General features: G+C 41.6%; 1 long non-coding RNA gene across 1 annotated transcript; it reads left to right on the top strand.

Moving 5' to 3' along the window:
• The first annotated feature begins 259 nt into the window (after positions 1-259).
• On the top strand, positions 260-16,617 carry LOC134472024 (uncharacterized). Its single transcript, XR_010041848.1, has 3 exons — positions 260-378; positions 14,463-14,640; positions 16,273-16,617. It is a non-coding gene; the product is annotated as an uncharacterized LOC134472024 (long non-coding RNA).
• The last annotated feature ends 3,742 nt before the right edge of the window (positions 16,618-20,359 follow it).

Raw genomic sequence — 20,359 nt, 5'->3', positions numbered from 1 at the left:
GAAAATGTCTAGGTAGGTAAGACGGAGAGGAATGAACTCATCTCTGAACAGAGTTTCTACCCTGAGACTGTCACCCTCTCAATGCCACGGGATTGTATACTTCTGAGTAGTTTTAGCGCATGCAGAGAGAGATGAGTCCAACAGGACATGTAAGATGGAAGCAGCAGGATGAGCAAAACTGAAAACTATGACGGCTCCCATAAATTCATGATGTTCTGCCATACATTAAACTCTCTACATTTCATATGCTTTAGGAAAGGGAAAGTCAACAGCCATATTTGCCGATGTGGAAATCAGGCTTCAGAGAGATGTTAATGGGACCCACCATGAGCCCCCTGATAGACCACCTGCAGATGACGAAGACCTCCTGATTGCTAGGTGGGTAAAACATCTCCCCATTTACCTTCCTCAGTCTCTGATGGTGTCCAACACAGCAGAACAGCTCCCCCTTCCCCAGGCCAACGTTGTTTCCTTTAGCATCTAATAGCATCTTTCTTCATTTTATTTTCCTTTAGGCAGCCTTTTTGAAACTCCTCCTGCAGTCCCTTCTTGACTTGCATTGTCCTTAAGCACCTGCCTGTGTGTTATTTTCTTCTAATTCTACCCTTGATTTTGGGAAACTCTCAACTGAGTCATGACTTTGTTTTCCAGATGTACAATGGTGACCTCCAACCGTGTCTCAAGTAAAAAACCCTCTCTCCTGAGCTTTTCTATTCAGTCACATAAAGTAATTATTTCCGTGATTCAGTAATCATTTCTGGTTTAAATACTTCTTGAGCACCTTAAATTCAACATGCCAATACTGAACCCATAATCTTTCCCCTGCACTAAACTCTCTTTATCCTCTTTTTTAATGCTAGATAATATATCACAATCACTCTTCCATTCACATTTGACTTCTCCCTTGCCTTCACACTAAAATTTCACCTTTCACCAAGACTTGTCCACATGACTGTCTAAGGGTCATCCTAGCCTAGTTGTTCTCTGTGAAAGTGGCAATGCTTCCTAGTGACTCTTTGGTAATTTTATAGAAGCTTTGCTCCATTAATGCTGGAAAATCCATATTAAAATACATTTTATATTATTTTAATTCTTATTTAAATTATAGTTAAACATTTTACAGATTTTTGAAATTATGTGTGTTAGCAGAATATATAAGCTAATTTTAGCAGGCTAAAAGTACAAAATATACATCAAAACTATACTATTGAGGCTGAGAAGCATTTAAAAATTTATAGCCTAATTGATCCACTCATCTGTAAGATCACTGGTTCCTTAAATCAACACCATCATAGACATTATTATGATTATTACTAATATAATAGTCTCTTAAATATTCTATTTATTTTGTCTGTGGTTTCACACTCATTTTAAACTACACATTTAAGAATCTACAAAAAGAAATTTGGTCATGACATTTCTCTACTGGAAACCCTTTCATATTACTCTTAGAAAAGAAGGGGAAAAGGAAAGAAAGAAAAAGGAAAAATATTAAAGAAAAAGAGCCAGACACTTAAAACTGCCTTATGGTTTGTGTCTAGATATTCCCCCAAAGCCTCATGCACTTTTAGAAGGAATTTTTTAAGAGGCAGCTGAATCAAGAGTTTGTGATGAATTCACGGTTCAATGCTACAATTAAGGGTGATTGGATAAAGGTGGGGGAATTAAAGGTGGGTGATTGCTGGACCAGTCCCCTGAATGGATTGGCACCATTCAAAACCCTGCAGAAGGATGAGATAAGAAAAGAGTCTTGTCTCTCCCTTCCCTGGCTTGATTTTGCTGTCTCCTCCTTGCCATGAACTGTTTCTCTTCTACAAGGCCTGTCTCCTAAGCCACTGTGCCTTGGAGCCAGCTGATATGGACTGAGATTTCTACAAACTTTGAGCTACATAAACCTTTCCTTCTTTAACTTTGGGTGTCAGATGTTTTGTCTCAGCAATGAGAGAAATGTAACTAACAGAAATAGCATGCAAAATTTGTGATGAGAAAACCCTGAATATTTTTCAAGTTTTGTGCATTCTACTTGGTGATACTTTAATGTCCTGAGAGCTGTCAACTATTTGTCTTATCTTTCAGATTTGAGCACAGTAAACATGTCACAGTAAACAAGCCTTCCTTCATGAGCCAGTAACCTTATTACAATAGTGATGACCTGGTACCACAGATCCTTGATGAGTTTTCTCATTTCCCCCATGAAACCTCAGGTTTCTTGGCACTGTGGACTGACGGTTCAGCCTCCTGCTGCGTTGCATGCATAGAGGGTCCTGGTGTCTTGTTGGTTAGTTCCCAACAATACTTGAATAATGAATGAATGAGAAAACAAACATGTCATCAATGACTGGGTGCTCATATTTCAGACTAAAACTAGTTCAATGCACTGGAAATGAGTAAAGTCCCGAACTCTTCTAACAGTAGATCAACATTGGCTAATTAAAATGTTCACACCTTAGTTTATTTTGGCATTGTTATTATTAGATTTTTTTCCTTTTAATAATTTATAAAATGAGGTTAATTAACCTCACCTGACCTACATTTCAGGGTAAGGCAGTAATAAGGACTGTGTGAGCTCTCACATGAGAATGGGCCTGAAGACTGGCACTTACTGTTGCTAAATTCTTTTGAGCTATTGCTTTGAGAGACAAAGAAAACACAATGCCTGATGTAGAACAAAAATATTTAGAGTTTGCTTTGTACTTTAAATTTGTGCTCAGATTCTGCATTATTCTGAGCAGAAGCTGCTCAGAGCTCAGTGGTAAACAGCGTGCAAAGGATGCTGGGCAGGAGCAAAGGCCCTGGCCTGGCCATAGTCATCCACACACTCACCTCCCTGCTATGTTGGTCATATATCAGGGTGTGCACCCAGCCGTGGCCTCAGAAAGAGCACAGCGCTCAAAGATTGAAGGGCTACAAAAGCGATACAAGACACTAAAACATAGATGAATGAAGGAGTAAAGAATAAAACAGAGTGAGAAACTAAAAGACAGACTTGTTGGAAATGGGGAAAGCACTTGAGGAAAGGGCAGAGCAGAAGGGAGGGCAGGATGTAATGGAACTGAAAGTGATTTAGATATGCTAGATGCATGTTCCAATTCCCCAAAACAAATACAGGTGTGAAGTATTACAAACGTATATTAGTAAAAATAAATTTTTTAAAAACCACCTCTTAACCAGGTGTGGTAATCCATGCCTATAATCGCAGAACTCTGAGGGGCTGAGGCAGGAAGTTCAAGCCTAGCCTAGGTGATTTAGCAAGAACCTAGTATATACTAGTTAGGCTAATACACACACACACACACACACACACACACACACACACACTATATTTTAAGGCAAAGGTCTTGGATTCAATCTCTGACAACCTGGTGGGGGGTGAGAAGAGAAAGGGAAAAGAGAGGAGAGGAGAGGAGAGGAGGGGAGAGGAGGGGAGAGGAGAGGAGAAAAAGAAGAGAACAGAAGAGAAGAGAAGAGAAGAGAAGGGAAGGGAAGGGAAGGGAAGGGAAGGGAAGGGAAGCAATTTCTTTATCAAAATGCCTGGTCATTACCTCATTCAGTTTTCTTATTGGAAGTGCAAAACTTTGGGCACAGGAGCGGCCAAAAGAAGTGTTCAGTCTCACTTAGCCAGTTGTGTAACTGGTGTGCAAATGGGAGCTCCCACCACCACCATGGCCACCCACAAGAGTACTGGGCACCTTCTTCCTTTCCCTTTATTAGGATCTAATTTACACAGAGTAAAATATCAAGATATGTTTTATACACATATAAAAGAGAGTTTATATGTTTTATACACATATAAAAGAGAGTTTAAAATTCTCATTTAACTATGAAGTTCATTGTTTTATAAAACCCAGAAAAGTAACAATGACAATAATTTTGCTGTAAAATGTCCATTGTCCCTTCAAAAAATTCCCTCGTTTCCTTTCTCCTAGCTCATCACTTAGCGAGCACTGATCTGCTCCCAGGCCCTTCTGTAATTCTGCATTTTTCAGAACATACTGAAGATGAAGCTAGAACTGTCTGGGAGCTGAATTCTGGATCCGGGTCCTGTCACTTAGCGTGATGTTGAGAAGGTCACCATGTGGTTGTGTGTGTCAATGGTCCAGTCTTAATGGTGCTGGGGAGTATTTTGTTTCATGGGTTAATCATAGTTTGCTAGTTAGTTTGTTTTGCCATTCATCAAGGAGAGGACATCTGGATTCTTTTCATTTGGGGACTACTCACAGCAAATTTAGTATAAATATAAAAATACATTTGTCATGAGGATGAAAGTATTGATTTAACGTGGGTGTATGTGTGAGAATGAGAGTGAGATTGCTGGGTTACACAATTCAAGTACATACTCAATTTTATATGAAACTGTCAGTTGCTTTTCTGTTTTACATTTCCACCAAGTTATGAGGGTTTCAGTTTTTCTATTTGCTATCATTTATGGTTTTTATTTCTTTTAATTTAATCTATTCTGATGGATAAAGATATCTCATTATTGATAGATCTGTGGAGGGGAGGAAGAGGACGAGGAGTGGCGGTGGTGGCTGAAAAGATAAGAAGTATAAAATATAAGTAACCTTTATTTCGGGAATGTGGGGAGAGACATCCCCAACCCCCTGGGGCATGGCATCTCCACCCCGGGGCCAGCGATCTCTCTTCGGAACACATGGAGTGAGGCACATAAGTAGCCTCGGTCTGGGGTAGACCCTAAGGGGCATTAGAGATGCACAGGTAGCCCATTGGTCTTAGTTTGGCACCAGAGGTAATTTCTAAGGGTGGGGGGAGATAGGAGCTCCTTGGCTTTACCGGCTACTGTATCCGGCCTGGGCCAACAAACCTTTCATATCCCGTCTTATGATTATTAGGAAAAGGGGCAAAGATTTTTCTCTTTAACTACTTCCTGCTGGCTGAGGGCATTGTACTGAGGTCTAGGGGAGTCGACGGGATGATGGTTGATGTCTAGGTAGAAGCTGGTGCCAGGAGTTTTAGCCAGGACAACTTCACTGGTGAATGCATGTATGTTAGACTGAAAAAACAAAGAGACAAGATGTTATGAGGAGACATGGCGCTGTCATATTTATGGACCCAAGTGAGGTAGAGGGAAAGGTATCTTTGATTTAGACATGCTATTTTATCAGGATGACATTGAGGTAGGAACATTTTTATGGCAAGGCAGAATTCTGAAAAATTAAACGTGGGATTAGGAGGAGTGAAGTTATGAGAGGTGCTTATTCCCCCATATGAAAGCATAAAAGTTAAAAGGTAGGTAGGTAAGGCTTGTCTCCGGTATATATGATGTTGGAGTCTGTAGGCAATCCTGTTAAAGAGTCCTACTATAAAAATGATCATTAATAGAATGTAAGAAATTAAGAACCAAACTGGATAACAAAACATAACAACCTGTGAGTGGTAAGGCAGAGATGAATACCAAAAGGATGGTTATATCTAGGGCCTGAGTGATGTGAAACCAGGATGGCAGTTTAAAAGGGAATAAAAGCATTTTAAGATTTAGGACTGGGACCTGTATAAAATAGGCCCTGTTTGTAACTGGCATAGGTTGACCTTTAATCCTCCATGAGACATTGAGGATTTATTAGCCTGAAAACTCAGTAAGAACTCTGTATAAGTGGACTCTTATGTCTACGAATATAGAGAATGTCTTACCTTGAGAGTTTTAATGTGACTTGGACTCTGAGACAGACACCCAAAGGCGGTTGGCTCCTGTGACCTGTGAGGGCTAGAAGTTAGGATGGCCCAGCCACTCTCTGTTGGCCAGGATAGCCTAACAGTCCTGGAGTAAGGTCTAAAGAATGTGGCAGCAATTGTTGTCAGTGACGAATCTGGCAGTGACCTGTGAGGGCTAGAAGTTAGGATGGCCCAGTCACTCTCTGGTGGCCAGGATAGCCTAACAGCCCTGGAGTAAGGTCTGTGGGCTAGAAGTTAGGATGGCCCAGCCACTCTCTGGTTGCCAGGATAGCCCAACAGCCCTGGAGTAAGGTCTCAAAGAATGCCAGGATGGGGCATTTTTTATGATGTCTTCTGCTGCATTTGAGTGTGGCCCATGGCGGGAGGGAGGCAGGTAGCTTTCAGATTCGTCTGACTCAGAACTGCAAGTGTTATTTAAAATATGAAAACCCATATCAAGGTCTCTGTGGAGCTTGAAGGTCAAGTTTTGTCTTGTTGCTTGAGATCTGGACTATAGTAAAAGTTATCTGTAGAATTAAGTAAGTATGTAGGAGCTTAATATTGGCATTTTAGATTATAAGGCAGGCAGGCTGGTAAAATTATCAGGTGGCCAGTAATATTGAATAAATGGTAGAAAAATTATAAGAAAAAAATAGCCTCTCTTGAGTGGAACTGAATTGAAGAAAAAAAAATGTTTGAGCAGGGCCACGAGACTTTAGAAACGTGCAGTGTTTAAGGCAGTTTGAAATTCTGAGATAGACTGTGTCTGTAGGAAGAGAGCAGAGTTGTGCTTGGGGCGGGGTGATCGCCACCACACAGTGTGGAGGGGCGGGCTGACATGGAGCATGCAGAGTGGGCGGGGCGAATGCTGGGACATAGCACGCAGGGGCGGGCAGAGATCCCACCTAGACGTTTGTTATAATGCGCTAAGACAGCACAGGGAAATAACGTATTTTAGCTGTGACCGCCCCTGGGGGGGTGGGGCTTGGAGGCCTGCAGTGTTGGCCAGAGGTGGCGCCTGGCGCCATGGAAGGATGGTGGCCATGGCGCATGCCCGGCATGCACCCGGCGCCACGGAGGAACAGCAGCGGCGGCAGCAGCTTGTGCCCAGCACCGTGGGGGTGGGGTGGCGGCAGCAGCTTGTGCCCGGCGCCATGGAGGGGTGGGCTGACATGGAACATGCAGAGTGGGCAGGGCGAACGCTGGGACATAGCACGCAGGGGCGGGCAGAGATCCCACCTAGATGCTGCTTTGAGGCGCTAAGACAGCACAGGGAAATAACGTATTTCAGCTGCGACCACGCAAGGGGATGGGGCTTGGAGGTCAAATTTTGCCTTGTTGTTTGAGAGACGCACAGCCTGAGGCCAAGCGGGCTCTGCTCCCAAAGGCATAAGACCGGCAGCCAGTGAGCGGCAACCTGCAGGAGCCAGCGCATTTGTGAGGGATGCGTGGCCTAGGACGCGGCGCCAAAAGCTGAACCCGTGGTGTGGACAGTCTTGGGGGTATGTCTCAGGGGCGGAATGAGCCAGCACCAGCAAGAATGAGCTGGCACGACGTGGAACGAACTGGACGAGGAGCTGAAACTGTAGGGACCACAGAATTGGAGTGCAATGTGAGAGCAAAAAGAAAAAAAGCTGTTTAAAATCTAAAGCAGTTTTATGTGAATCTCTTATCGTCTGGTCTCATTTTAATCTCGGTGGAGGGGGACGGGTTGGCACGCACGGGAAACAAAAGGAAGCTGGCAGCGCGGTGCGGGGGAGAGGAAGTGCGTGCTGGGAAACAAAGAGACGCTGGCAGCGTGGTTGGGGGTCCGAAAGGCTGCAAGGGAAGAGCTGTTATCTCTTTAAGTGCGGGGAGGGGGAGGGATCCTGGAGGAGACAAAGCGACAGGGAAACTGGCAGGAAAGGTGCACATTCTCAAAGCAAAGGTAAAAAGCTTTAAAGTGAGGGTCTCTCAGTGTGGGCTGTCCAGAGTGGACATCAGCTTGCCCAGAAAGCCCCAAAAGCTCTAGAAAAAACGTGAGGGCCTAGGTTTGGGCTGTGTAAAAGACATGAAAGGGTCACAAACCCGCGCAAAGAGGGGAGAAAATCAACGTGAGCCTGGCTCAGTGGCTGTCTCCGGGGAGTTGCTCACCTGTGGTAAGTTGGCGGGTGTTGTTTGAGAACCAGCAGCCAAGCGTACAATTGCTGAGTGTAGAAGTGAGGAATTATAGGATGCAGTCTGGTGGATCTTGAACAGCAGGGGACTCGAAACTGGGAAACAGCCCCAGGAGTCTCTCACCTGCTGTCCCCGGTCATGGCACCATCTGATAGATCTGTGACGGGGAGGAAGAGGAGGAGGACTGGCGGCGGCTGAAAAGATAAGAAGTATAAAATATAAGTAACCTTTATTTTGGGAATGCGGGGAGAGATACCCCTGACCCCCTGGGGCATGGCATCTCCACCCCAGGGCCAGCAATCTCTCTCTGGAACACGTTGAGTGAGGCACATAAGTAGCCTCAGCCTGGGGTGGAACCTAAGGGGTATTAGGAATGCACAGGTAGCCCATTGGTCTTAGTTTGGCGCCAGAGGTAATTTCCAAGGGTGGGGGGAGATAGGATCTCCTTGGCTTTACCAGCTATAGTAACCCTTTCAATTATGATTTTCAATTTTATTCTCATAAAAAAGGTGCAGAGTAGCTTGTTATATATCTTTCATCTACATTTCTACCTGTTATTAACTTGGCTGTCTTTAAAAATCGGATTATTTGGGGCTGGGGATTTAGCTCAGCGGCATAAGCACCTGCCTTGCAAGAGGGTGGTAGTGAGTTCAATCCCCAGTACTGATAAAAAGAAAAAAGAAAAAAAAAGTGTAAAAAAATTGGATTGTTTTCCTATTAGTTAGTTTTTAAAATAATTTGTATACTCCAGCTACAAACTTCCTCAGATAAATGAATTTTTTTTCTGGTCTTTGACTTTTCTATGACTTTTTTTTAAAAGTGTCCTAATGTTTGTGTATCATGTCTTTGGTGTTATAAATATCAAATATCTGTCTAACCTAATAATACAAATAAATTTCTCTATAATTTTCTTTCAAAAATTTTAGAGCTGAAATTTTTATACTTGAATACATGACTTAGAAGCAGCTAATTTTTATGTAATCTTTATGTAATGCTCAAGGAATAGTTCAAGATTTATTCTTTGCTCTCTGCATCTATGTGTGTATCTATGTTTCTCTCTTTCTAGTCTTCTTGAGACAGAGCCTCATTATGTAGTTCAGGCTGGCCTTGTACTCACTTTGGAATCCAGGATGGCTTCAAACTAACTTTGTAGCCCAGGCTGGCCTCAAACTCACAGTAATCTTTCTACCTCAGCCTCCTGAATGTTGGGATTACAGGCATGTGCAATCATGCCCACCTTCTGAAGGATATTGTTTTGCAATATTCTTCTTGTGTCACTTCTTTTTTGATATTTTTATTGGCATTCTGTAGGTTAAAAGTAAAATTAGACCAACAAGTGAAAAGAAATGTGATTAATATCACTAACCACTTAAAAATGCAACTCAGAATCAAAATTATTCACTGCTTCATGCCAATCAGAATGACCCAAATTTAAAAAGACATAAAGGATAAAAGGATAGAATGTAGAATTGCAATGTAGAAAAAAGAAAACCTCCATACATTGCTAGAGGGAATGCAAAATGGTTTGGCTGTTTTGCAAGAGCATGGCAGTCCTTATAAGATTAAAATGAGTTATCGTATGAATCGACAATTGCACTCCTACATGTACATTGTGAAAAATGAAACTATACGTTCATAGAAGCCCTCATTCAAAGATACTCTTTAGGTATTTTCAATAATACCTAAATAATGGTAACAATCCCAGAGGTTATCTACTGATAAATGAATAAATAAGATATGGTATATCTACACACTGGAATATTATTCAGCAGTGAAAAACAATGAAGAAGAACCTTGAAAACATTATAATGAAAGAGGTTGGACACAAAAGGCCATGTCATGTATGATTCATTTTAGTGAAATGTCTATAACAGACAACTCTGTAGAGATAGAAAATAGATTAGTAGTTGCTAGGATCAGAGGCAAAGGAATTGGAGGAGATTGTGGACCCACAGTAACTGGTAATGGGCATGGATTTCTTTGAGGTTAAGGAAAATTTCTAAAATAGATTGCAATACCTCTCTTAATGTATTCTAACCTTGGAATATATCCCAAAATATATCCTTTAAAAGATAAAATTTTGTGATACATGAAATACAGTTCAATAAAAGTCTTAAAACAATTACTTAGAATCAATTCCTTCCCATAATTAGAATGGATTAATTCTCACAGATCTTTATTATGTATTTCCTAAATATTTAGCCTATTGATTATTGAAACTATCTTATCCTGGAGTTTCCTTTGTTCAAAAGCGTCTTTGTTGCTTTTCTCCTTGTTGAGAATAAAGTCCCCGACACCACAAGGTGAAGGAGGAACAGTTTATTTTGCTCACAGTTTGTAGATGTTTCAGTCCACAATTGGCTTTTACCCTCTTTTGCCTTAAACTATTTTCCTCTTCCTCTGGGCTCTATACTCTTCTATGCCTTTCTTTAATAGTCCCTTGGAAGTTATTATTTATTCCTATTTATTTATTTAGATTAATTTTACTGGTAATCTTTTGACATATGTAGTGGTCACATTATCAAAGGAAATTTGTACCTGTACATTATATACCTTGATTTTTCTTTTTTTACCCATTCACCTTCCTTCAAGCTCTCTTCTCTTGCTTATTTAAGTGAGCTTTGTTTCCATATTTTTCCCTCTAGTCTCTATTTTCCTCCTTTTCCGTTCCTTAACTTCCCTCCCTCTCCACTCTTGTTTCCCTTTCTATTTTTTTTTAATTTCTACACATGAAAGAAAAGATATGATTCCTATCTTTCTATGTCTGGTTTATGTCACTTGACATGTCTCCCAATTCTCTCAATTTTGTTGCAAGTGACATAATTTGATTTTTCTCTGTGAGGGAATGATATTTCATTGTGTATATATGGCATGTTTTCTTTTTTCATTTAAAATGCATTTCTAGTTTTTAGGTTGTTTCAGTTTTAGATGCTTCAGTATGATATGTTTACTAATATCTTATGTTAAAATCTTTAGTGTCATTTGGTGTATTTCTATTTCTCATCTCTTTTATCTACTTTTAACCTGACTTCTTTTTCAGTGAACATCTTTTCTTCATCATTAAATTAATAGACAAGCTTTCTTACATTAATATGCATTCATTATATATTGACACACATGCGCACGTGCACACACACGTGCAGACACATGCCTTCTTCTCCATCCCATGTGTCCACGTGAGGAACAACAAGGTACCTAAGGCTGCCTCCACCCCAGCCATGGTTTCAGCTGCTGGAAAACAGAACCCATCAGACTCTTAACTGCCTCCCCTCTTCACACCCAGTTCTCAGCATGTGCTTTGGCTCTCGCTTTAGGGAGACTCTGGAATTGGTGTCACCACCGACCCCAACTGTTCATTCAGACTCAAAAAAAAATCCACGGAGCACTCACTGCATTTATTCAACACTGTACTTGCCAATTACAATTGTAAGCAAAAGGTATTTGAGGATAAATAAGCCATGACTCATTCCTGAGAGGCCTAAAGCTTCATAAATGTGGTAATTATATAAACAATAATGTATGATTCAGTACAATACATGGTATAATAGAGGTGTGTGCAGAAGGAGCCCACGGGAGAAGTCATTAAGTCTGCCTTGGATTAGAGCAGGGATGTGGTCACGACATCTTCCTGAAGGATGCAATATTTGAAGAATGAATTGATGGGGGCAGAGTTTCAGGCAGAACAAACAGGATGGTAAAACAAGCAGAGGTTTCGCAGTTCGCCTGATGAGGTCACACAGGAAACGGACGGCACGGGGAGTATAATGCAGTCAGGATTTGCTAGAAACACATGGTGGTAAACTCTTTACAGCGTAACCTCATTTCCTCTCATAAAATCTTTACGAGACAGACACACCAGTTATCTTCATATTGAGGACAGAGAACTGAAGTTTAGAGGATGCTGTGGCAGGGTGGGATCATGTACCACTGCTTGTCTGGAACACACAACCCCCAGGACGGTAAACTCACAGTTTCAGTAATTAATTAAAGAGGCACGGTTTAAAGTTCTTTAAAAGTGGGTTTTTGGGGGAAAAAATGGAAGATAAAAGATAGGCAGTTACCCTGGGAGAGGAAGGAGCATCAGAAGTGAATACCCCAGCTCCTGTCCCTCACACATTTTATTTAGGACTAGTGATTTTCCATCCCTCGGGTAGGTATTTGAAAGTTGTCATCATGTGTTTGGCTCTCTTGACTCTTTAATCCTAACCTGGGCACCTCTACCTGCATTCTTTCAGGTCTTTGATTTCTCCTGTCTCTTTGTGATGGATTAGTGAGAGAAGAGTTATAAGAAGGTTAGTTTAGACTTAATTATTAGGTAAAAGGGACATGTGTGTCTGGTGCAATAATGCAATGATGTTAAAGTGAGAACACATGTATGTGTATATGTGTAGGTGTATTCCTGTGTGTATATGTGGATATGCGTGCATGTACTACATACCAAAGAAGAGTCCTTAGGTGAGCGCCCCTTATCTTTGTATTTTATCAAGTGGTAAAAGGGGCTGGTTTCCCTGGCGTTTTATGTTTCTGGCTTCCTCATATTTTAACTCTTCTTGGTAAACTGTTATCACAATTGTAATTGGGTTACCTGGTGCCTCTGTCAGTCTAGTTCTGTCTCTCCTTTGTATTTCTAATTACTCTATGAAATCTAAATGCTTTTAGTAAGTTTTCCTGTCTCAGCCTCTTGAGTGCTTAGATTACTGATATGAACCACCACACCAGGCAACTTAATAACTTTTAAGACTATTTGACAGAAGAATTGATAAGATTTCACTAGAAAAATTTTTGCCCAGTAGTAAAGAGTTATAGGAAATTAACATTTTTATCTGGTAATTGAGTGGACTGGTAGGTCTTAATCTGAAATTTGGATTAGGGAAGCAGGAATCGAGAAAAAAATTTCTAACAATGGGTTTTAATACTTAATTTTTTTACTCTCTATCCCAAAATATATTCTGTTCCTTTTCTCCTCTGTCTTGTTCCCTTCTATTTTCTTTTGCTAAGATATAAATTAATGAAAATAAATTTTATGATTCAGTTTGCTTGTTTTAATTTTTTCTTCTAATAGAGTACTCAGAACTGTTTTATGCTCCTCTCCACCTGTTTCCTTTGCCAGGGTCATTCCTCCTACCTGAAGAGTCTGTTCTATGCCTGCACACACCTACACAACTACCTTCCAAGGCCCAAGCATATAATACCTCTTTGACCCTCTCCTCCAGGCATTGTTAACCACTCCCTGCTTGTCTCTTACAGGAATCTGTTAGCATCTTTATTAACACTTTTTAGATCTTAAGTGCAATTGTATGGTCACAAGTTGGCATTCTTGATGAAAGTCAGGGCAGGGGCTGGCATTTTGTGTTTTCCTGTTCCCAGTGCCTAGCAGAGATCTTGGCAAAGAGCGCAAACCTGATAAATGTTCGTTGAATAAGTGAAAGGCCTGTAGTGTGGGACTGTCAGAAACTCCATACAGAAAGGTCTTCAGACGTCAGTGCACGGCCACCCCTCCACAGTGAGCACTGTAGGGATTGGACTCCTCACAGAACTCTGGGTGTTTCCTCTCAGAACTGATCCAAACTTCAGCCAGAATGAACCAAGATGGGAGAGAGGCTTGTGATGTCTTCATTAGGCACAAAAGGACAAACATATTTCAGCGGTGATTTCTTCATGAAGGAGCATCCAGCACAAGATGTTCTGTCACGCAAAAGAAGAACTGGAGCCTTTTAATAACATGCAATTTCCATTTACGATCTGAACTACTCAAGTACTAATCTTCAATCCTATATTTGACTCCTTCTGCCCTCTACTCATAAGAAAACATTTACACAGGCTCTCCAGGTAGACCTGACAGATTCTGCAGGTAAAATGACAGAATGTCTGCCAAGAGTGAAAGACGATACTGTGTACCCTGCATATCTGACTCATTAAACCACTAAAACAGATGCATGAAGGAGACCAGAATGTCATTCAGAGGCCAGTGAGAAGTTGAGCGGCCTATGAGAGCAGACAGACACGGATGTGGACAAACAGGCTGGTGACTGCAAGGCTGCTTGTTCACCCAGGCGGTTTGCCAGTAGCATCCACTAATGACACTTGCCAGGGCCACCTTGTACTAGTTAAGGGCAGAAACTTTGGTACCTTATGTCCTTGGGTCCAGTTTCCTACTCTGGCTCATACGTGTTTTGTAACCATGGGCAAATTACCTAACTTCTCCAAGCTTGAATTTCATTACATAAAAGGAAGGTAATAATCATAGACTCCCAATAGCTTTGTCAATGTGTTATGTTTAATTTGGAGCCTGCTTAGAGTAGCCACTTGTTATTTTTAGTTCATATTGAAAGAATCTTGTCCTACACCGGACACTGTAGCCGGTAAAGCCTTGGAGGCAGAACCAAGGAGCTCTACCTTCCCCGCCCCTAGGAATTTACCTGTGGCCCCAAATGAATATGAAATGGGCTACCTGTGCATCAGTAATGCCCCTTAGGCTCCACCCCAAACCTAAGTTACATGTATGCCCCCACGTGTCCGATGGAGAGATTGCCAGACCCTGGAGAGAATGCCGGACTCCCGGGGCTCAGGGGGTCTCTCCCGCATTCTTAAAATAAAAGTCATTTATATTTCATACTTCTTTCCAATTCTATCAGATGGTGCTGCGTGACTCGGATCGGCAGGCGAGTGATCTGGAATCCCCATTCCGAGTCCCCTGCTGATTCACGAACCAGACTGCGTCCTGAATTAATTCCTCACTTCTCAACACTTGGGAGCTGCTAAACTTGTCACTGCTGGTTTGCAAACAACAACAGTCTAATTCATTTACCACAGGTGAGCAACCCCCAAGATTACTCGGGCTGCTGGGCCAGGCCCCATGGGGGTTTTCTCCACCTTCTATGGACTCGGGTGATGCTCTCACGTCCTTAAGACAGCCCAAGGCAGAGTCTTCCTCTGTGAGAGAAAATTCTCACGTCCTTTAGAGCTTTTTAAGCTCTCACAGGCAGAGCCGTTACTAAAATCCACGGGAACTCGTGCCTCTGGTGACTGTACTGTCCCCAGACACCATAGTCTCTTGCCTCACCTGACTGTGACTGCCTGGACCAGGCCCCCACCAGATTTTATCTTGGAGACCACTTCCCATTCCCCCCAAAAAACCATATTTATTTATTGCTTATCACACTGACAACAAGTTTACAAAACTCTTTATCTTTAAACCTTTATTTTAAGAATGTGTCCTTCCCCTTTCTTTCCTCCCGATTCCACTCCCCCCACCACATGCGGACCCATTCCCCGCCGAGATGGGGGAGGTGCACCCAAACAGTGTTGGGAGGTAAGCGAGGGCTGCTCTGGGCTCTCCTGCCGCACCCCAGCTCCACGTGGGGACCCAGCTTCATGTAGTGCCTCAGCTCCGAGCGCTGTGTGCCCTCCCTGCCCTGCCTTTGCCATATACCCGCTGCCCAGCGCACTCTGCTTATACTGCCCCTGCCCTGCTGGCAGTTCCAGAGCAGTTCTGGCTCCACCCCATGCGCTGTGCGCCCTGGTGCTCCCCCGCCTGTCACTCTTCATGTGCCACCCCTACTCTAAATGCTCCGCCCACCCTGCCCGCTGCACGCCAGAGCAGTCAGCCCCCACCCCAAGCACAAGCAGGGCTCTGGCTGCCAGCGCAGAGACAAATGTGGCAAATCACAATAGATAATTCATTGTTGTCAATCTGATGGTGTATTCGTGCTTTCAGATATAAAATTATGATTGTTTCTGCTGCCTTTTTCTTGTGTTCCAGGCATGGAAAATGTTTTCTTTCAGATTCAGATATACACTTAGAGATGTTTCACAAATATCTTCAGCATTCAAATGTTAAAATGCTCATGGTTAATAGCCATTTAATGTTTTAATTTTAAGCTTACTGCCTATATTATACTGTACTGTTACCAATCTCCTAGATGTTTAACAACTAAAATTAAGAGGTAATTATAAATTCCTTTTGCTAAAAATCACTAGACATTAAATGACACCATAGCTGATTTCTCTCCTAAATAAAAAGAAAAATTGGGGCTGGAGATTTAGCTCAGAAGCATAAGCGCCTGCCTTGCAAACAGGCAGTAGTGAGTTCGGTCCCTGATACCCATAAAAATGAAAAAAGACAAAAAAAAAAAAAAAACAAAGAAAAATTAATAAAATAGGCCATCCTCCAGAAATCAGATGGAATTAGACATTTTAATTATATATAAAGAGATACTTATATATGACATAAATGACATGTCAGTTTCTAAAATTCCCTGGACCTTGTCCTCCTTATGAGAAGCCATTACTAAAATTATAAATACCCTATTGATGATAATATTTGACTCTTGCATACTTCATTCTACAGATACCTTCTACTGTAGACCAAATCCCAAACAAAAACTTGACCCTCAAACCCCAGAAACTACCTTAATATATGGCTTTTTGTGTTTTCAACAACAGAGATAACAGCAACACTTGAAATTCTGAGACAGGTAAACCGACACAAGGTGGAGCTACCTGGGCCCCCCACCCTTGGACCATGCCTCAAATGCAGCAGAAGGACATTGGGCAAGAGAGTGCCCCAACCTGGCGTTCCTTTGGGATCTTACCCCAGGGCTCTGGACTGTCCTAGCCACCAGAGAGTGGGTAAGCCATCCTAACTTCTAGCCCTTACAGGAAATGCCAACACTGCCAGATTCATCGCTGACAGATCTGCTTAAACTTGCTGCTGAAGACTTACGTGGCTCAGGGCCAACAGTAGCCCACTTTAAGGTGTCTGTCTCAGAGTCCAAGTCCCACTAAAAGTCTCAGGTAAGACATTCTCTATACTTGTGGATAGAGGCCATATATTCAGAGTTCTTCCTGAGTTTTCAGGCTGCTATATTAAGTCCTCAGTCTCTAGGAGATATTGAGGGTCAACCCATGCCATTTACAAACAGGGCCTATTTCATGCAGGTCCCAGACTGCTTCTTCCCAATCCACCCAGTGGTGCCAAATCTTCCCTCCACCACTCACTCTTCAGTCCCAAATCTTAAAAATGCTTTTTTATTCCCTTGTGTTTATAGACTGACCTAGACACTGAGGTCTCAACAGCTTACACCTGTTGTCACTAGTAAACCTCTCCTCAATGATATAGACCACCCCCTTCCTTTCCTGTTCACCAGTTTTTCACACACAACCCTGGTCAAGACTGACATAAATTTTGTCTTTTCACTTTGCTTATACTTTTTCAGGATACATAAAATCCTTTCCCACAACCAGGGAAACTGCTGATATACTTACTAAAGTCCTGTTACAGAAAATCATCCCAAGGACTACAACCAAGTTAGAGTGGTCCATACCTGGTCTTCTTGGCAACCTCAACAGCGGTCAAAGTTGTTAGACTGCCATCCTGGTTTCACATCACTCAGGCTAAGTGGTGCCCTTCTAGCCCTAGATCTAACCATCCTTTTGTCCACTCATCTCCATCTCACCAAGGATTCATATCCACAACTCTCAGGCTGTCATGTTTTGTCATCCAATTTGGTTTCTAATTTATTATCCTTTTTAACAGCAGTACTCTCATCAGTATTTCCTAAATACTCCCACATCATGTATACCAGAGACAAGCCTTACCTACCTACCTTCTTAACTTTTACCCTTTCAGATGGGGGAGTAATCACCTCTCATAACTTCACTCCTCCTAACCCCACATTTATTTTTCAGAATTCTACCTTACCATGGAAATGATTCTATCTCAACATGGTCCTGATAAAATGACATATCTAAATCAAAGGCACCTTTCCTTCTACCTCACCTGGGTCCTTAAATATGACAGTGCCATGCTTCCTCGTAACATCTTGTCTCTTTGTTTCCCCAGTCTAACACATGTGCCCTCACCAGTGATAAAGTTGTCCTGGCTAGAACATCTGGCACAACCTTCTACAAGGGCATCAACTGTCATCCCATCGACATTCCTAAACCCCAGTACAGCATCCCCTTCCAGCAGGAAGCAGTAAAAGAAAGAAGTCTCCGCCCTTTTTCCTAATAATCATAAGATGGGAATGAAAGAATCTTGCCCTAGGCCAGACACTGTAGCCAGTAAAGTCTTGGAGGCAGAACCAAGGAGCTCTACCTTCCCTCCCCTAGGAATTTACCTGTGGCTCCATCTTCCCTGCCCCTAGGAATTTACCTGTGGTGCCAAATGAATACCAATGGGCTACCTGCAAATCAGTAATGCCCCTTAGGCTCCACCCCAAACCTAAGCTACATGTATGCCCCCACTCCACGTGTCCAACAGAGATATTGCCAGACCCCAGAGAGAATGGCTCGGGGGGTCTCTCCCCGCATTCTTAAAATAAAGGTCATTTATATTTCATACTTCTTTCCAATTCTATCAATTGTGTCATTTGCATGGTTGTCACTCCCTTCTCTGGGTCTACCCAACTTGGAGTGGCATAGATAAAATAGAACAGAAAAGACTATGCAGAATAGAACAGAAAAAAAATAGCATATCTATTTTCTAACAGGTACTGTGATAGGTAAAAGGCACTGTTCTGTTTGTATATATTTTCTAAAAATTAGGAAATATTTTAAGGTCACAGGTTTTGTGTAGTTTTCAAGCAGCAGATACAGAACTCAAACTTAGTTCCATATAAATTCAAAGCCTCATGACGATGCAACCCAAATTGCAATAGAGGAAAAACAATTAATTATTTTTGATGAAGTATGACTAAATTCATAGGAATTAAATCACTTTTTATTATTTTCATTTACATAACCTTTAAAAGTTAGACTATGTTCTGGAAGAAGGTTCTCAACATTCTCTTTCCAGACTGAATAAAAGCTCCTTTCGTAATCTCAAAAAAAATGAAATTTATTTTCTCACCCTAATGAAGGATAAGCCACAGCTTCTTAATTATTATTGATGTGGCACACATGAAAAGTTATTTACGGTTTATCAGTATTTTATCAATGTTAGTGGGGATTGATAGGCAAGAAATTGTACTATGGTATGCTCCAACTGTACGGATGAACAAAATGAGGCTTGGAGTGGTATCCAGGATTTGAAAGACTCACAAGTATTAGAAGGCAGAATCATTATAGGATCACTTCTCAAAAATATTCATTAATTCACTTCATCAGTGCATATTCCTTGCATAGTTTCTAAGTACAAGATGCTATGCTAGAAACCAAAGCTGTCTCAGTGAACAAAATCTTTCCCTCTTGGATTTTGGTTTCTTTTGGGCAAAGATACAATAAAAAAAAAATTAAACAAAAATCTCTAAGGGCTAAGAAGAAATGATATAGAGTATAAAAGACTGCAATAGAGGGATGAGTAAGGTTTTGGATCCCAGAAGATTTCACCTCAAAAGGTAGACATCTGAACTTAGAACTGAGTGGAGGAAGGACAGATCAATGAGGGGACACAAACACGTCCAGCAGTGGAAACAGCGGCTTGGCATCTGTAGCTGTTCAATCTTAGTCACTCAGCGAATTAGTGACCCTGGCACAAAGGAAGGTCACTATCCTGCTGCTAAAGATAAAGTTATTTTCTTGATATCTGACTACAGAAGGTATCTCCTGAATCAGAGCTCTGTATGTTCCATTCAGCTGACTCAGGAAATCAGCAGAATTCTGTTGTAAGTTGCAAAGCGTTTGCTAGTTTGTGTGGTGTTCTTGTAATAGGTTAGAAAAATATTCCCCTATCTGGGATATCATCAGATATTACCTTTTCTAGGCAAACCCAGATATGTAACAGAATCCACAGTCTGATTATCAGAGACAGTTGAATGTTGTTACGTGTGTAGTCCAGCGGGCAAGCACAGTGTTCACCTGATCCTGATGACACAAATCTAAATTGTTGAAAGTTTCCTAATGTGGCTGACTCTTTCTAGATGACAAGTTTTGATGCAGAAGAGAGAACAGAGTCTTTTTGAAGAAATATGTTGCAGAGATCAGACAAGCAGAGCTCCCTAATTGCTTTCAACAAAGAATTTTGTGCTTTCTAAAATGTCCAACTATAAAGGAATACACTTGGATCTATAAAGGAATACACAAGGAATCCTATCCTTGACTCTGAGACACTGCACAGGTCTCCTTTTTCCCAATGTCCATTAATTTAGCCACTCATAAAATGGCCTGGTGACATCAAGCATATATGTTTTAGTCCTCACATGTCTTCATTCCAATTAACTCTGCATACTACTTGCTTGGGATAACTAGTGTCACCTAAATGAGCCAAGTTTTAGACCTCTGAGTGTTCATATCCTAAAGGAAGGGTACGTTGTGTCAGTAGTACAAAACAGGATCTCAGTGCAAACATTTCATTCTATGAAGTGCAAATTATTTAACCCAGTAAGCTATTTTTTTTCTTTTCCTTTTGGAAGACGATAAGGCAGACTTTATTAAAATGAGTTTGTGGAGCTGAACAGGTGGTGTATAGCAGTGGAGGGGAAAGATTGCACTCAATTCCCAAGCTTTTCTTTTTTTTTTTATTCTTTTCCTTCCTTCCTTCTTCTCCCCAGAGTGCTCTATCCCCCTACTGTTTGCTATAAGTGTAGAATAA

Source organism: Cavia porcellus, unplaced genomic scaffold, assembly GCF_034190915.1.
Source record: "Cavia porcellus strain 051 isolate PalLab524CR breed Dunkin Hartley unplaced genomic scaffold, mCavPor4.1 scaffold_21, whole genome shotgun sequence".
Taxonomy (NCBI): domain Eukaryota; kingdom Metazoa; phylum Chordata; class Mammalia; order Rodentia; family Caviidae; genus Cavia; species Cavia porcellus.
Note: the sequence above shows the minus strand (reverse complement) of the source record. Positions and strands in the feature narration are given on the sequence as shown.